The 16,114-nt window shown below is 43.8% G+C and overlaps 1 protein-coding gene across 1 annotated transcript in view; it reads right to left on the reverse strand.

The window, feature by feature from the left end:
- Positions 1–16,114, reverse strand: part of LOC114811108 (protein eyes shut homolog) — a 121,358-nt gene that overhangs the window by 67,985 nt on the left and 37,259 nt on the right. Inside the window, exon 2 of the mRNA XM_039912306.1 lies at positions 9,074–9,256. The gene's annotated coding sequence lies outside the window, so the exon portion shown is untranslated. The remainder of the gene's footprint in view (positions 1–9,073; positions 9,257–16,114) is intronic.

Raw genomic sequence — 16,114 nt, forward strand, 5'->3', positions numbered from 1 at the left:
TCTTGAGGAGTGGGGAAACATGGACCAAACAGTTCTGTAGAAAAATGATTCAGTCAGCAGAATGAAGAATGTACTGAAGGGGGGGAGGCAGAAGGCAGGGAAGGTGGCTAATAATAATTAAGGTGGGATAGGATAAGTGCTTGGATTAATGTGGTAGGAGTTTGGATGGAGAGGAAAGGGTGTATTTTAGGATTGTTGTGAAGGTCAAACTACAGGATTTGGTGATAGATTGAATATGTAGGTTGAATGAGAGAGATGAGTAGAGGATAATGCTAAGGTAATGAGCTTGTGAGAAAGGGAGGATGGAGGTACTATCTACAGTGATGGGAAAGTCGGGGGAGGAGCGGGTTTGGATGGGAAAATGATTTCTATGTGGACATGTTAAGTTTAAGATATCAATGAGTCACCAAGTAGATATGTCCTGAAGGCAAGAGGGAATACCAGACTGCAGAGAAGGAGAAAGATCAGGGCTGGAAATGTAAATTTGGGAATCATTCTCATAGAAATGGTAATTGAAGACTTAGGAGCAGATGAGTTCTCCAAGGAAGTGGGTATAGACAGAGAATAGAAGGGGACCCAGAACTGAACCTTGAGAGACTCCCACAGTTAGAGAGTGGAGGCATAGGAGGAGCCTGTGAAAGAATGAGAATTAGCAGCCAGAGAGATAGCAGGACAACCAGAGAGGACAATATCAGTGAAGCCAAGGTTGATAATGTTTACAGGAGAAGGGTGTGGTCCACAGCGTCAAAGGCAGCTGAGAGGTTGAGGAGGGTTATGATGGAGTAGAGGCCATTTGATTGTCAAGAAGGAGATCACTGGTGACCTTTGAGAGGACAATTTCAGTGGAGCGAAGGGGTCAGAAGCCAGATTAGAGGGGTCAAGGGGAGAATCGGAGAAGATGAAATGGAGGTAGTGGGGGTAGACAACTCAGTCAAGGAATTTGGAGAGGAATGGTAGGATGCAGATGGGATGATAACCGGATGGAGATGTTGGTTCAAGCATGAAACTGACCTGAGATATGCCCACAGCTGCCCAACAAGCTTGAGCCAATCAACTCCATTTTGTGGAACTGCTGCCATTTAGGTATTTGCCCAGTTCCCGGAGAGCTTCCCCACAATGTCTTTTCCACAAAATGTTTATTTCAGATGCAGATTAGGGCCCATGAGGAAGAAGCTCTGTCACAGACAGAAATATTTCCCTAAAATTGTGATGATACTGCTTGCACACTCTCAGGTGGTCGGTGGGATATATGTGCTTTTATATCCACACTCTCCATAAGAGGGCCAGGTGCACCTGGGAAAGCTGCTGCTCCTTTCAACATGGAGGGGAGGCTAGGATAGTCCGGAGAGAGCTGGAACAGGGACACCCAATCCAAGGCTCCGTCAAGGACCTACTGAACCAGAAGACTGTGACAGGGCTGGAGACCTTTCTCACCTGGGACAGAAGGATGGTACACTTGTGCAGAGAGCCCGACTGATGGGCGAGAAGACACTGGGAACCTAGAGGATGCAATATCTTTTGTACAGGGTTGTGAATGTTGCGTGTATTAAAGCTATAGATCCTTGTAACTTATTTTGTTCCTCCACACTTGGATCCAAGTACCCATGGACAAACTCATGGGTATGTCAGTCAAGAGAGGATTATTTTCATCTAGGGGAGACATAGCATGTTTAAAAGCAGTGGCAAAGAAGCCACTGGAGAGTGAAAAGTTGAAAATGATGATCAGGAAGGGACTAAGGGATGGGGAAAGTATTTTGATAAGGTGCAAAGGGATGGGGTCAGATCAGATGGGCATCTGGAACCACTCATCCTATCCCACCTGGATTACTGCCATCAGCCTTCTTGCTGACCTCTCAACCTCCTGTCACTCTCCACTCCACTCTGTTCTTCACTCTACTGCCCAGATCATTTTTCACAAAAACGTTCAGGATATGTCACCCCGTTCTTCAGAAAACTCCAGTGGCTGCCCATCCACCTCCACATCAAATAAAAATGCCTCACCACATTTTAAAGCATTCCACCATCTTACCCCCTCCTACCTCACCTTACTTCTCTCCTGATACAACCCAGTCTGCACACTTTGCTCCTCTAGTGCTAACTTTCTTGCTGTGCCTCATGTCACCTGTCTCCCCACCTACCCCGACCCATGTCCTACCTCTGGCCTGGAATGCCCTCCCTCCTCAAATCCACCAATTTCTCTCCCCTCCTTGAAAGCCTTATTAAAGGCAAATCTCCTCCAAGAGGCCTTGCCAGACTAAGCTTAGAGAAGCAGCATGGCTCAGTGGAAAGAGCATGGGCTTTGGAGTCAGAGGTCATGGGTTTGAATCCCAGATCTGCCACTTGTCAGCTGTGTGACTGTGGGCAAGTCACTTATACTTCTCGGTGCCTCAGTTACCTCATCTGTAAAATGGGGATGAAGACTGTGAGCCCCACGTGGGGCAACCTGATTCCCCTCTGTCTACCCCAGCGCTTAGAACAGTGCCCAGCACATAGTAAGTGCTTAACAAATACCAATACCTAAGCTCCATTTTTCCTCATCTCCCACTCCCTTGTGTCACCCTGATTTTCTTCCCTTGCTCTTCCTCCCTCCCAGCCCACAGCACTTATGTATATACCTGTAATTTATTTATTTTTATTAATATCTGTCTCCTCCACTCTAGACTGTGAGTTTGTTGTGGCAGGGAATGTGACTATTTATTGTTGTATTGTATTCTCCCAAGCACTTAATCCAGTGCTTTACACACAGTAAGCGCTCAAAAAATGCAACTGAATGAATGGGAAGGGTTGGGGGACATAGGGTTTGAGGAGGGAGTTAAATGTCTGAGAAGCTGGTGAAAGCAATAGGCATGGAAATTGATAGGCATGGAGAAATAATAATGGGTGGAAGAGAGGGCAGAGCTGAAGTAGATGGACAAGATCGACCTTATTTCTGGACTTTCACCAGCAGTATTCTGCAATTGTGGGTTAGTGGCACGAGACTGGTGAAGGGATAGGGGAACCAGTGAGTTGAGCTCAGTAGACAGGGTGGTGTTGAGGGAACTCCTAGCGGTTGCTCCCAGCCAGGCTGACACATGGTAGACTGAGGGGGATATCCCCTCGGGAATTTTCCTTTTAAACTCATTCTGGGACCGGTGGTCCCTGAGGACATAAACCTAGTGGGACAGTTGTCCTCTTCCTGGCTTTGTAAATCTGTTTTGCAGAGACAGAAATATGTGTGTTTGGATGCTGGGTGGCATGGGAACAGCTGACGTGTAACTCATGCTTCGATGTATGTAAACACATTTCGCTTTAAGAAATTCCGGGGCCACGTGGGCCCACACTTGGGAGAGCCTGGAAACCAGCAGTTATCCCAAAATCCTCTCTGAGTGGGTTATTGTGAAGCAGCAAGGCTTAGTGAATGGAGCACGGGTCTGGGAGTCAGAGGACCTGGGTTCTAATCCTGACTCTGCCAAATGTTTGCTGTGTGATTTTGGGTAAGTCACTTCACTTCTCTGGGCCTCAATCCCCTCATCTGTAAAATGGGGATTAAGAGTGTGAGAGCCCCATGTGGGACAGGACCGTGTCCAACCTGCTTAACCTGTATTTACCCCAGTGTTTGGAACAGTGCTTGGCACATAGTGATTAGAACAGTGCTTGGCATGTAGTAAGAGCTTAACCAGTACCATAATTATTATTAGGCAGGATGAGCTGAGATTCCTTTCTCATTAAAGGGTAATCAGGTTGCCCCACGTGAGGCTCACAGTCTTAATCCCCATTTTACAGATGAAGTAACAGAGGCACAGAGAAGTTAAGTGACTTGCCCACAGTCACACAGCTGACAAGTGGCAGATCTGGGATTCGAACCCATGACCTCTGACTCACAAGCCTGTGCTCTTTCCACTGAGCCACGCTGCTTCTCCCATCATGTTCACCTAATGTAAGCACAGTAATCCTGAAGAGGATCTGAAATCCAGTAGAACAAAATATCAAAATTCAAGGGACTGTGTCCAACCTGATTAACTTATATCTACCCCAGTGCTTAGAACAGTGCTTGGCAAAGAGTAAGCACTTAAATACCACTGTTATTATCATTATTACTGAAGGTGTCAATTTGGCTGTCTAGGGCAGGTAGTGCAGGTAACAAAACTGGAGGACTCTGTAGAAACAGGAGGTAATTGCTGGGATGTGGTATATGGGAGAAAAGGAAGGTGAGGAGGTTGTGCTCAGGTAGAGGGATTTCAGAGTTGGTGAAGGTAGAGATTGGATTATTACTAGAGATGATGGGAAGCAGCATGGCTCAGTGGAAAGAGCCCGGGCTTGGGAGTCAGAGGTCATGGGTTCAAATCCCGGCTCTGCCACTTGTCAGCTGTGTGACTGTGGGCAAGTCACTTCACTTCTCTGTGCCTCAGTTCCTTCATCTGTAAAATGGGGATTAAGAATGTGAGCCTCACGTGGGACAACCTTGTTACCCTGTATCTACCCCAGCGCTTAGAACAGTGCTCTGCTTAACAAATACCAACATTATTATGGGCATTTGCCTAACTTCACCACTCAATTTGAACTTCCTTGAGGGCAGGGATCATATACTCTCCCTGGTGCTTAGCACAATGCACTGCATAGAGAGTAGCACTCAATCAGGGCTACCGATTGAAGGCCTTTAGGGGTTCCCCACTACGTCCACTTTTCTTTATGGTTGGTATTCCTGCTCCCTCCGGTGGTTAAATCTAAAATTGCAGTTCTAGTAAAGCAAGGGGCTGGTAGAGGTTGGTCATTTCAGTTGCTGTCCCCTAAGGCTTGTTTCAACTGGAACGGAGGGCTGGGAATAGAAGGGATGGTGACATAGGGAAGTGGGACAGAGAAATGTGTGGAAGGAATCCCGAGGAAGGCTATTGTCCATAGGGATTGTATTTAAAGGGGACAAGGGGAAGGGAGGGGAGAAGGGAGAAGGAGGGGTCAGATCCCCAGTCCTGGATGTGGGCTGGGGGTGAGTAACCGTGTGATCTGTGGGATCAGGGTTGAACTTCACACATGACTTGAGGAATGGGACCAGGTATATGAGTGCCACCCCCAAAATTTAGGTGACATTCATTCAGTTGTATTTATTGAGCTCTTACTGTCTGCATCAAATGCACGATGCCATGGTGGGGGAGTAACTGTCATGATGATCTATGGAACATAGGTAGCTTGTGGTGGGCAGTGAACATATCTACCAACTCTGTTATACTGTACTCTACTAAGCACTTAGTAAGCACTCAAAAATATGACTGATTGAGGGGAGAGAGTGGGGGAAACCTTCTGCCATTGATTGGTTTTACCCTTCAATTATTCTCTGTGGGAATTCCCTCCCCAGTCTTCAGCTCTTCCTTCTGTTGGGAAGTTAGATCAGAATCCCAGGCCTTCCTTCCCCTCATCTTCCTCCCCACTTTCTTGCCTGTGATGCCCATCACCCTGCTCCCCTCTACCCTTCCTTCCCAGCATACTCCTTCCTTTCCTCCACCAGGGCTAGGGTGGCCATCCCAGTTAGGAAAATGTCCAGCTGGCCTGTCCATAATAGGTATGGTGGCATAGGATGCTTCTATGCTTTTTTGTTTTTTCAGCAACAAGCCTCCCTTTGCTTCTGCTCTTGTGTGGAGAAAGAGGACTCGGTGTGAGGGGCGTGGGGAGCAGGCTCTGGAGCAAGTGAGGTGGCAGGGTGAAGTGTCACCCCCTTGAGAAAATCTCTATACTTAGGCAGATTTGACATACTTGGCCAATGTTCCATAGCTGATGCAAAAATTCTCCCAGCACTCTTTTCTACATATGAAATAAGGGGTGAGGTGCTCAATCAAACAATATAATTTATTGAGCATCTGAATGCAGGGCACATTCAATCTGTCTCCAAAATTATTTTGATTCATCTAACATTTTCCAGAATCCACCCTATTTAATCCAACTAAGCTGAATCCATGCTTGGTGAGACTCTTGTAACAACTCAACTACTGCATCAGGACCTTGCTGACTTCCCTGCTCCTTTTTCAAAAATGCTGTTTTAGGCATATCTTCTCCATAGATTTTGAACCCCCTAAGGGACAGTCACTGGATTTAATTCCTAACTGTATTCTCTCCCAATCAATCATGTTTATTAAGCACTTACTGTATACAGGGCACTGTACTAACTGGTTGGGAGAGTACATTATAATAGAGTTGATGGACATGTTCCCTACCCACAAGGAGCTTACAGACTAGAGGATGCACTTACTGCACAGTAAGTTCTTAATAAATGCTATTACTACCATTTCAATAACTTCCAGTGGCTGCCCATTCTCAACACCAAGCAGAAACACCTGTCCATCTGCTTTAAAATACTCAATCAGCAATCTTCCCTTAGTTTTCCACTAATGTCCCACTCTGTAACAATAATAATGATAATAGTGGTATTTGTTAAGCACTTACTATGTGCCAAGCACTGTACTAAGCACTGGGGTAGGTTCAAGATAATCAGGTCTCAAATGGGGTTCACAGTCTAGGTATGAGGGAGAGCAGGTATTAAATCCCCATTTTACAGATGAGATGACAGACGCAGAGAAGTGAGGTGACTTGCTCAAAGTTGCAAAGCAGACAAGTGGCAGATCTGAGATTAGATCCCAGGTCCTTCTGGCTTCCAGGCCCATACTCTAAGCATAATGCCACACTACCCAGTTTGCATGCTTCAACCTACTCTCTGAGCTTTCAACCTACTTGAAAGTCAATCTACTCTCTGTGCCTTGTTCTCTTCTCTCCTGACACTGATCTCTTGCTTACACCCTCACTCCTTCCTGGAATCCCAGACCTTCACACCCAGTGCACTCCCCATCTTCAAGGCACTTCTTAAAACACATCTCTTCGAGGAGACTGTCTCTAATCAATCTCTCAACTTCCCACTATATATCACCCTCTAATGCTGCTTCATTACTTCCGTGATACCTAAGCACTTAGCTATAACGCCCCCTCCCCCCCAACGTAGGACTTATATATAGTTCTTTATACTCTATTACTTCCTCCTATTTATAATTTTAGTGACAGCCTCCCCAGCTATTTTGTAAAATCCTTAAGTGCAGAAATCATGTCTAATAATTTTACTATTCTTTTCCTAGTGCTTAGCATAGTGTGATTCATCGAAAAGTATATCTCTGTGGATATTATGACAGTTCAGAAGTTACTGTGAAGCTAGATTTTTCAAAAAGTCACATAATCTGAAAGCCTAGGTAGGGCAATAAGATACCAACATCTCCAAAAACCAATGCGCTCAATGTCAATGGCAAGCTCTTTGAGGGCTGGAATCATGTCTACCTACTTAATTGTACTGTACTCTCCAATGAGCTTAATACAGAGCTCTGCACACAGTAAGCAAGATGGTCTAGTGGATAAAGTATGGGCCCGAGAGTCAGAGGACCTGGATTCTAATCTTAGTTCTGACACTTGCCTTCTTTTGCAACCTTGGGCAAGTCAGCTAACTTCTCTGTGCTTCAGTTCCCAAACAGCCAAATGGGAATTCAATACCTGTTCTCCCTCCTACTTAGATTGTGAGCTTCCTGTGGGACAGAGACTGTATTCAGCCTGATTAATTTGTGTCTAACCTAGGGCCTACAACAGTACTTGACACATAGTAAGTGCTTAACAAATACCATAAAAAAGCAAGTGCTAGAATACCATTGATTCTGCCTAACAAACCCACATCAACCTATGTTTTCACTAGAAAACGAGTTTGAGCCCAAGGACAAATGGTTACCAAGGAAATAAGGGCCCAGGTGTTTTTTTAAAGGAATACCAGTTTTTGGCCATACTGTGATTCACACTGGTGCTATTGGGGATCCCTTCAAGGTGTTATCTACCTTGCTCCTGCTTGAATGTCTTCCTTTTCTTTCCATCATCCTCTTTGAGTCTTACTAGAAATCATAGCTGTGCAACCAAAAATCATTTTCCTCCCCCACCACCCAAGCAAAGAGCCCTACTTCAATCCATACACTCAGCAGGTTTTGATGGTAAATGGATACTTTTGGAGAGTGACCTGAATTTTAAGGCTCTAGGAAGGCAATGTTGACTCAGGGTTAGGACATCTGGGGTCTGTGCTACTGACTTCTGACCCAGTGAATTCTCTGGGATTCTATTTCCTTTCTGTGATACTTGCCCCAGGCCAGTCTCACAGGCGTGGTGTGAATATGAATGAGACTACATTTATCAGGACTTTTGAGCTCTCTGGAAACAGATGTTATGCAAATATGTGTTGAACGAATGTTTAGTCCAGTGAGAGTGGGACTGAGGCAGATTTGGAGAGAGAAGCAGGTGATCTCTATGATGTGTTCTCATCCAGTGGATTATTGAATCCCCAAACCAACATTTCCTCTGAGGTCCATTTAAGACAGATGAATTTAGTTTTTGAGCTAATTTCCATCTGGATCACTTCTGTTTTCAGGATTTGGTGTAATCTTCCTCACTGTTCCCTTACACTTGGAACTCTCTCCATACATACCATTAACTTCATTTCCAAAATCCTCCTTTTTTGAAGCTTTTCAACAATATTCCTTATCTGGAAACTTTCCATTTCTCTAAATCCTCTGGTCATATTGGGTGGGGGGAGGTGGGGTGTGGAGGGGGGAGAGAGGAGACAGAGAGAGAGAGAGAGAAAAGAGAGAGAGCACATGCAAGGGATACAGGGAGAGATAGGGAAATGATGGAGTAAAGGAGGAGAGAGGGTGGAGATATGGAGGCTGGCGGTGGAGTGTCAGGGATTGGGGAGAAAGGGAGAGTGAAAAACAAAAGAAAAGCCAACCAACTTCACCCTCTGAGAATTAATTAGTTCCCAGCTATTATTTTCATATCCAAATTATTTTACTCACATTATAAGCCCGGGGACTGGGATTAGGCCTTTGAGTACATTTGGAAAAGTGCTGAATGCAAGGTTGTCAACCAGCAAATAATGACCCCTGAGGCAGAAAACCCAAAGATGCAGTGTCCATTCGAATTTTCTCCTTCCCCACAGAAATTAGAAGCACTCCAAAATAACACAACAAAACCTTCTAAATATAGAAACTAAAACCAGTAAAACACATTTGCTAGAGGGAACAATTAACCTTACCTCGGCCCTTCTGTCCAGTGAAAAATATCAAATTATTTTGAAGGGCTGAGATGTTGGCCGCCAGCTGAAATTTCAAGCGGAATTCATAATAAGAGCTGATGTCTGGGATCCGTGAATAGGCCAGAAATGAAGTGTATCCAAAGGCATCTGTACCGCTGAAACTGGGTCGAGTAATAGTAATAGCTGAGGAAAAAGCCATATCAAACAGTTACTTGTGAAAGGACAGTTACGAACAGGGTAGCAGGGCTGGGTGCTGGCTGATTGTCACCAACTCTAAGTGATGATTGATAACACATCCTAAGTGTGACTTTCCTCTACGCCCAGAAATTTTCCAACCCCTTTACACAGGAGATTTGGGTAGCATTCTGAATCCTGAAAGTAGCCTTTCCTTACTCTTCTCTAAATAGCGAGATGCTTAGAATATCTGTAAACATTTACAGTTTCATGATTGAATTTTAAAATAGAACAGCATGCTAGTGGCAAAAGCACTTTCCCACTTTCTCTGTAAACAAGTCTTGGCATCTAGCTCTGACCAATAAATTAAAAGTCGAGCACTCAGCGTGGAACAGCTTTAGCCTTCTTGCTCCTTTCAGGGAGCCAAATACACAAGGTCAGGTGCCAGAAATGTGTTGGAAACTGGAGAACTAGGAAGGAAATTTGTCAGCTTCCATTATTCAGGTTTTTAGTGCTCAAAACTTTCCTTCAGTTTAAGTCACTGGTTGAGAAAATTTAACTCTGGAGAAGCTCACAGTTCATAAACATATGGACTCCAAAATCATTTAACTAGAAGGTAGGGTGTTTGTGCAGGAGGGGCCTGGGGAAGGAGAATAGTGCCATGTAAATTTGCAAAAAGATTGGTATGGCCATCTTGGACAGGGAATCTTATTTTGTGTCAACTCCTTGAGGGCAGAGATCATGTCTACTAATTCCATTGTGCTCTCTCAAGCACTTGATATAGTGTTCTACATACTGAAGGCACTCAGTAATTACTATTAATTAGTTAGTGTTCCCCCAACATTAGTTTGCTGTGCAGAGGTAGTTTGGGGAGGAAAACCTCCCTTAGAGACACTTCTTCCCTTCCTCTTGCAGGAGTGACACTGCACTGTTGATGGAGTGACATTTCAATCACCTAGAAAGTGCCTGGAAGTGTCTTCAGGGTGATGCTTCCAGGTCATTCTGCCTTGGGAAGTGTCTCCAGGGTCATGCTTCTAGGTCACTCTGCATTGGGCCAAAGCAGTGAATTTGGTTACTCCTGTTCAGAAGACTCAGGTGAAGGATCTGACATTAAAAAATGGTCTATCTCCTGCTACAGCCTAATGCCTAAAAAGCAGAGGATCTTGAGGAAGATGAACTGGAGTCTTCAAGACTTCTCCACTGGAGCATGGAATAGAATTCTCTCCAACTCCAAACTGGCTTCTGTCCCAAAATTGTCCTCTCGAAGGTCACCAATGATCTCTTGTCAAATCCAACTCTCTCTACTCTATCCTAATGCTACTCTACCTATCAGCTTGCCTTGGACACTGGGGACCACCCCCTTCTCCTGGAAACATTTTTCAACTTTGGCTTCACTCACACTGCCCTCTCCTGGCTGTCCTTCAATCTCTAGCTACTCATTCTCAGTCTTTTTCAGAGGCTCCTCCTCGGCCTCCCAACCCTCTAACTGTGGGAATCATTCATTCATTCAATCATATTTATTGAGAGCTTACTGTGCGCAGAGCACTGTATTAAGTGCTTGTAAAGTACAATTTGGCAACAGATAGAGACAATCCCTACCTCACAAGGGGTTCAAAGTCACAGACAACAAAACAAGTAGACATGCATCAATAGCATCAACATAAATAGAATTATAGATATATATGCATCATTAATCAAATAGAATAATAAATATATACATATATACATAAGTGCTTTGGAGGGGGGATGGGGTAGAGTAGAGGAAGGGGGTGGGGGCAATGGAGAGGGGAGGAGGAACAGAAGAAAAATGGGGCTCAGTCTGGGAAGGCCTCCTGGAGGAGGTGAGCTTTCAGTACCTCAAGGCTCAGTTCTGGGTCCTTTTCTATTCTTCATATACACCCACTCCCTTGGAGAACTCATTCACAATCAAGGTGCCTGTGAATCTCTGACTTTTGGAAGCAGTGTGACTAAATGAATAGAGCACGGCCTGGGAGTCAGAATGACCTGGGCTCTAATTCTGACTCTGCATCATGTCTGCTTTGTAACCTTAGGTAAGTTACTTAACTTCTCTGTGCCTCAGTTTTTTCATCTGTAAAAAGGGGATAAGAGTGTGACCCCCATCTGGGATAGGGACTGTGCCCAACCTGATTAACTTATATCTATCCAGTGCTTAGAACAGTGCCTGGGACAAAATAAGTACTTAACAAATACTATTATTATTATTAGTCCCACCTCTATGTGGATGATTCCCAAATCTACCTCTCCAGCCCTGATTTTTCTCCTTTTCTGCAGTCTTGTATTTCCTCCGGCCTTCAAGGCATCTCTACTTGGATGTTCTGCTGACACCTCAAACTTAACTTGTCCAAAACAGAACTGCTTATCTTCCCATTGAAACCCTGTCCTTCCCCTCGCTTTCCCATTGCTGTAAACACCACCACCATCATCCTGCCTCACAAACCCATAACCTTGGCATTATCCTTGACTCATTTCTCTCATTTAGCCTACATGTTCACCTTGTCACCAAATTCTTTCAGATCAACCTTCACAACATTGTTAAATTTTGCCTTTTCTTTTCCATCCACACTGTTATCACACTGATCAGAGTGTTTATCCTATCCCACCTTGACTACTGCATTAGTCTCCTTGATGACTTCCCTGCCTCCTCTCTCTACCCAGTCCATTAAACACTTCACTGGATCATTTTTCCTACAAAACCATTCAGTCCAAATTTCCCACTTCTCAAGAACTTTAAGTGGTTGTCCACATACCTTCACATCAAACAGAAACTTATTACCATTGGTTTTAAAACACTCAATTATCTTGCCCCCTCCTATTGTACCTACTGATTTTCTACTACAACCAGAACCCTCCTTCATATCTAACAGACCATCACTCTCTCCATCTTCAGAACCTTATTAAAATCACATCTCCTTCAAGTGGGAGGTTTTACCCAGCTAAGCCCTAATTTCCCCTACTTCCTCTTCCTTCTGTTTCAACCTTGTACATGGATTTGCACACTTTGTTTTCCCCACCCTCAGCACTTATATGCATATCTGTAAGTTACCCCTCTAGACTATAAATACCTTGTGGGGAGGGAACATGCCTACCAACTCTGTTATATTGTACTCTTCCAAGCACTTAATACTGCACTTTACACACAGTAAGCACTCAATAAATATGATGGATTGATTGATTAGAAATTCAGTGGTCCAGAAACTACACTTTGTTAAAAGTTCATGTAGTCCAGACTATTACCCATAGGACAATGGGTCTCAGTGCTGGAAGTGAGAACAGGGGAGATTCTATGTTCCAAATGTTCCCTTGAAGCACTACCACTGTTTCTTAAGATCTGAGTGGTTGCATGGAGCCAGGGAAAACAGGGACCTACACATCTCTCTCCAACTCCATCATCACCATCACCAACTTTCCTGCTCTGGTCTGACCCCAGCTGCTTCACATTGTGGGGAAAGTCTGGAGGGGATAGTGTTCAGTGAAGTGGGATATTTCACTGCCATTTCATTTTTACCCATTAAAGGAGTGAAGGTCAGAGGGCTGGCACTCTTGAAAATATACAGCTTGGTTTTCATGGCCTGGTGGGTAGAGCACAGGACTGGGAGTCAGAAGCATCTGGGTTCTAATCCTGGCTCTGCCATTTGTCTGCTTCCCTGGGCCTCAGTTACCTGCTGTGTAAAATGGGGATTAAGATTGCAAGCCCTATGTGGGAAAGGGACTATGTCCAACCTGATTAACTTGTGTCTACCTCAGTAGTCAGTATAGTGTCTGGCATATAGTAAGCACTTAAATACCATTAAGAAATAGGATGAACCACCATTGTGTTGGGTCTCACATCAGGGTAAGGACTTCCCTTCAATCAGTCACTGATATTTACTGAGCATTTACTGTGTACAGACACAATAAGGGCTTAGGAGGGTACAATGCACTTGATAGACAAGATCCCTTGCCCCCAAGAAGCTTTCAATCTCATAGGGGATACAGACAGACTTCTATAGTTCTTCTCCTGCCTCTAACCATTCTGCCCTGAATGCTTTTCCTCTTCCCCACAGAGAATCCTCCTTTGAGCAAAACCACACTTTTATAATTAGGTAATAATAATTATGGTACTTATTGAGCACTTACTATGTGCCAAACACCATTCTAAGCACTGGGATAGACAGAAGTTCATCAGGTTTGACACAGTCACTGTCCCACAAGGGGGTCACACTCTTAATTTCCATTTTACAGATGAGGTAACTGAGACACAGAGAAATGAAGCGACTTGTCCGTGGTCACATAGGAGACATAGAGCAGAGCAGAGACTAGAACCCGGGTCCTTCTGACTTCCAGGCTAGTGATCTATCCACGAAGCCATGCAATCTCTTGCTTTGACACCAGCTTTTATGTCATATCAGGGAGACCATTAGTAGACCTGGGCTGAGTGGACAACACCCAAGAATGTTCCTTGCAACGTTGACCCAGAATATGCCTGTGGTCTGGTGGAAACAGGTTCTAGCTTCAGCTCTGCCATTTCCCTTTTTTGTCACCTTGGGCAAGTCATTTTTATCTCTCTGTGCCTCAATTCCTTCATTTGTAAAATGGAATTAAAATCTCTGGCCTCCCTCCTTTGTAGATTGTGAGCCTAGTATGGGATAGGGACAGGTTGACCAGCATATATCTACCCTGGAATAAGTGTTTAATATATGCTATCATCATGATTATCACCCACATCATCATTATTATGCTGGATCAACTGAATAGAAACAGAGAGAGTGCTCTTTGTTTGACCCAATCAGGCTTAGCTAAGAAATAGTAAGGCCCAGTGGATACAGCACTGACCTGAGAGTCTGAAGGACCTAGGTTTTCCACTTTCCTGTTGTATGACCTTGGGCAAGTCACTGAACCTCTCTGTGCCTCAGTTCCGCATCTGTGAAATGGTAATTAAATGCCTGTTCTCCCTCCCACTTAGACTGCGTGTCCAATATGCTTGTCTAGTAGGTGCTTAACAAATACTATTATTATCATTATTACCACCAGAAGAAACAAAATTCACACACTAGTAATAGTCTTAGCTATATCCAATGTACATTCACCTAGGAGAATTTTGTGCTTGATTATAATATAATCCATAACCACTGAACTTTTAGACCTAAAGATGAGTCTGACAAGTTTATATGTTAAGATAGAAATCAAATCCTTCAATAACCAGTGTCTGCTATGAGATGTGCGTGCACTTTCTTTGGTATTTTCCCAACATCATCAGTTTTTCCAAGGAGATAAAATAGCATAGCAGGAATTGTAAAGTTCTGAGCAATTTACTAGAAAGTGTGAAGTAGAAGTTGGTGACACATCAGCCTTTTTATTGGTACTTTTCAAAATCTGGCGAGAAAATTTATGGTTTTAGAACGGAGGCAATAAAATTTCCCAAGTTCCTGTATTTTACAGGCAGCAATGCAGTGGACAGTTGCTGTAGAAAATGAAATGAATTAGAAATGATGTTGTATAAGAGTGCTAAATTTTTTTTTAAATCTTGGTGCTGAGAGGAGGAAAGACAAACATAACCAGACACTGTACTAAGAACTGAGGGGAATACAAACAAATCAGGTTAGACATGGTCCTCATGTGAGTCCACATTGGGCTCACAGTCTTAATCCCCATTTTACACTTAAGATAACTGAGGCCGCGAGAAGTGAAATGACTTGCCCAAGGTCACATAGCAGAGTGGTTCTACATGCCAAGCACCGCAGTAAGCACTGGGGTAGATGCTAATCAGGTCAAACATAGTTCCATCCCTATGGGGCTCACAATCTATGGAGAGGGAAGCACAGGCAGTTTAAACTCCCACTTTACAGATAAAGAAATCGAGGCACAGAGAAGTGTCTTATCCAAGGTCACACAGGAGACAAATGGCAGATCTGGGATTAGAACTCAGGACCCCTGTCTCCCAGGCCCGTGCTCTGCTTCTGCAACATTTTAAAATGTTAAATGCTATTAAATATTTAGCACTTTAAAAATTTATACCAATCATAAATCCACTTAGAAGTTGTTCTACTGTTTTTTCCCCAATGATTTTTCTTTAGTACCAAAAATAATAGCCTGATTACTTGATTGGAATCCAGAAGAATCATCTTCATACTTGGAAATTACAGTCTATAGGAATTTTGCATTTTTATGGAAAAGAAGCCCTATGGCTTACTCCATGTAATTATTACAGATTAGACCAAGACCCAGGAATGACTGGACCAGTGATATGGTCAACCAGTAAATTGTATTTTATCAGACTCAACTATGTGCACAACACCACTCATAGTTCTTGTTAGAGTACCATAGGTGTAGAAGACATGGTCCCTGACCACAAAGAGCTTACAACATAACAAGGAAGAAACATTATCATTTACAGATGGGTAATAGTACTAGTAGCAGCAGAAGTTAGTTCTTGTCCCCAAGCTCCTTGTGGGTAGGGATTTGGTCTACCAACTCTATTGTACTCTTCCAAGGGCTTAATACAGTGGTCTACATACACTAAGCATTTAATGCATCAATTGACTGATTTACTATTAAGCAACTGGGTGCAGAGGAAAGAATCAGTCAATCAATCAAGGGTATTTGAGCACTTACTGTCTGCAAAGCACTGAATTAAGTTTTTGGGAAAGTAAAACAGAGTTAATAGAGACATTCCTTGCCCACAAGGAGCTTACAGTCTAGTGGGAGAAACAGATATTAATATAAATTACAGATATGTACACGAGTGTTGTGGGGCTGAGGATGGGGTGAACATAAAGTGCTCAAAGAGTTCAGATCCACAGGAATGCAGAGGGGAGAGGGAGTTGGGGAAAGAAGGGCTTAATCAGGCAAGACCTCTTGAAGGAGATG

This window comes from Ornithorhynchus anatinus, chromosome 1, assembly GCF_004115215.2.
Source record: "Ornithorhynchus anatinus isolate Pmale09 chromosome 1, mOrnAna1.pri.v4, whole genome shotgun sequence".
NCBI classification, from domain to species: domain Eukaryota; kingdom Metazoa; phylum Chordata; class Mammalia; order Monotremata; family Ornithorhynchidae; genus Ornithorhynchus; species Ornithorhynchus anatinus.